At 33.7% G+C, this 2,943-nt stretch overlaps 1 long non-coding RNA gene across 1 annotated transcript; it reads right to left on the bottom strand.

Moving 5' to 3' along the window:
* Positions 1–640: 640 nt before the first annotated feature.
* On the bottom strand, positions 641–2,576 carry LOC149624213 (uncharacterized). The gene is made up of 2 exons (XR_016374650.1): positions 2,298–2,576; positions 641–1,612 (listed from the first exon to the last, which is right to left on the bottom strand). It is a non-coding gene; the product is annotated as an uncharacterized LOC149624213 (long non-coding RNA).
* Between the last annotated feature and the right edge of the window lie 367 nt (positions 2,577–2,943).

Raw genomic sequence — 2,943 nt, 5'->3', positions numbered from 1 at the left:
CATATTAAACTGTTCATAGAATTTTTCGCTTTGTTCTAAAATCTCGCATTATGGGACGTCCTGAATAGGTGAAGGTGGGCAAGGGGGGCGCATGCTAAGAACGAGTTTTTGAGATTTTTTGGATCGCGCCTGGAGAGAAATTTTTTCCATGGAGGTGACGTCAAACGTGGGCCAAGTTCGTATAGACTCGCATTTTTTGGGAGGCTTATTTTTCCAAGAACATGTCTGTCAGATGCATAATAAGAAAATACTGGTTTAGTTCTTCATAGTCGAGGTTTGTCGAGAAAAATACACACTATTCTTCATAATATGATGTCACTAAATTTAATACGGATTTAAATAAAACGGGTATATACGGATTAAGGAACATCATTCTCACTGTATAACTAAGAAGAAGAAAATGTGAAGGAAGAATAGGATTTTATAGGAGAAAATTGTGTTTTTACAGGTCAATATAGGAATAAAAATTCTCAAATATAATACTATTTTGGCTTAAACTACGTAGAAAAATCTCAAAAAAATATATAAATTGTACTTTACTTTGAAAAGAGGAACTTAATTAAAATAATAATTAATTAAATAATTTAGGACAGGTTAAAAAATATAGGGTTTAAGGGAATAATAATATTCAAAAATTAAGTATTTTTCTCAAAGATGGAAGATGAATGTTCCAAGTATCACTAATCACTTATTTATTAATTTTAAACAAATTGAAATTACAGTCATTTCCTTAAAATAGAAACGTTTAAGAGTTTAACCAAAAATTTATAATCATCACATAGATTTTTATCAATTTTGAACATCACATAGATTTTTATCAATTTTGAACATCACATAGATTTTCATCAATTTTGAACATCACATACATTTTTATCAATTTTGAACATCACATACATTTTTATCAATTTTGAACATCACATAGATTTTATCAATTTTAAAGTGTAGCTTATACAAATGAAAAATAATCACAGTAATTTATCATTTCTATCGACTTGTTTTACCCGTTTTTCAAAATAAGAAAAATAACTCATGTTAATATTTGTTTCATTTTTTTAGCTCTTGCTCTATTTTTTTCTTTTAATTCTTCTTGGTGTAATTGATTTAAATAGTTCATCCTTATGATAGTTCTCATTCGTATAAATGAATGAATAACATCAGAGGGATATAAACACGCTCCATCTCTCAAGATTTTCTCAACAACAGATTGAACTATTCCCCTTTCATTACTTAAACCCTTATTAACCATTTCATTTTCGTGTGCCACAAGAAAAAAGTACTATTAGTAACTTCTTTGGTCGTGATAACATTAGGAACTTCTTTGGTCGTGATAACATTAGGAACTTCTTTTGTCGTGATAATATTAGCATCTTCATTAGTTTCAGTAAAACTAGGAATTCTAATACGACTGGATTGATTGTTCTTTACTTTAGTTTGGCTATTTATATTACAAAATGAGTGGAATTGCTCAGTTATTGGTTGGAATTGGTTGCGTGACAGAGTTTTGTCAGAATTTGTTTCCATTATGGATTGACATTCTGGCATATTTTGACTAGGAACCGCTGTTTTCTTTAAATACTTGCGGGTTTTAATTTTGAGAAGTTCAGCTTTTAGCCTATTGGTGGCAATAAACAAGCTAACTAGCAATTATTTAGAAAATGTAGCAATATATTGAAGTAAAACATACAATTTTGGAAAAGGGGGAAATTTATTCAGTTGATTTAACTTGATAATAACAAAACGGCGCACATTTAGCCGCTCATTTAAATTCCAGTGGCAAAATTCAAGAATAGCCCCTGCTCTTCCAAACTTAATAAATCATATACCAAATGAAAGCTTACGCCTTCCTCAAACCTAACCTAAAATTTATGATTTAAGGTAATTTTTTACTAATTTTAACAAAATTCATTCCGCGTAAATTATTTTATTTTTAAATAATTTACACAAAGGTTAGGTTTGGTTTGGTTTGGTTAAGTGCGGCGCCGCTGCGCGTATCATCACAGCGAGTCCCGGCAAAGCCTTTGGCACTGCTATATATATAATTAGTTTTTTAATGTTAATTATTGTTTGCGCTCACTATAATGGTGTGCAATGAATAGAGGAAGCGTAAGCTTTCATTTGGTATATGATTTATTAAGTTTGGAAGAGCAGGGGCAATTCTTACGGTTTTGTCTACCCTATCAGCAGAGTACATTATAACCCCCTCTTCGGATTATAAACATTCTCGATAACCTTAGTTTGTTTAAATATCGACTGAACTATTTTAATAATGGTATATTTGAAACATAAAATGAACTTACCGCTGAGAAATTAAAAAAAAACCATACACAAATGGCGGGACTTGTCTTGTCGGCAACCGTTCGACTCTTCAACCCTCGGCCAAACGAAAAATAAAGCTTCAGCTCCGGGGACTCGGGGAGAGAGGGAAAGAGAACGCGACTCTTGTTGCTTGCCCACGTTTGACGTCATAAATCGGGAAATGAAGTCTATCCACCCCCCCTTCGTAAAAACAGGATTTTGCTGTTTTTAAAGAAGCGGGAATGCTCCAACCTAATAGTGTATTTTTCTAGAGTAACCTTGGAAGGTGGGCACCCCCCACCCCATTGATCGTACGCATCGGCCTCGGCTTCTTCCGAGTCCACAAGAGATTCATGTTCACTGGGTAGGTAGTCGGAAAAGTTTAGAGATAGGTACTCAAAAGGATAATTTTGTTGACATTCCTGATTCAAAAATGCCGCCATCTCTATATCGTATTGAGGGTTGTTGAAATCTGCGATTAAGGTTTCTTCCTGGTTAGTGGGTAGTAATTCATTCCGGCGTCTTTCGATGCGTTCGGCGTAAGAAATATTTAGAGGTCTAGGGATTAAGTTACTTAGGTGGTCCAATTCGTCTATTGTATCGCAGTCTTCCGGTGTTCTAGGGACGGTTCTCATGTACGCGATAATG

The sequence above is a fragment of the Phalangium opilio genome, unplaced genomic scaffold, assembly GCF_054372755.1.
Source record: "Phalangium opilio isolate 3A_F unplaced genomic scaffold, DU_Popi_V2 ptg000106l_1, whole genome shotgun sequence".
In the NCBI taxonomy this organism is placed as follows: Eukaryota; Metazoa; Arthropoda; class Arachnida; order Opiliones; family Phalangiidae; genus Phalangium; species Phalangium opilio.
This window is presented reverse-complemented; position numbering and strand designations above follow the sequence as displayed.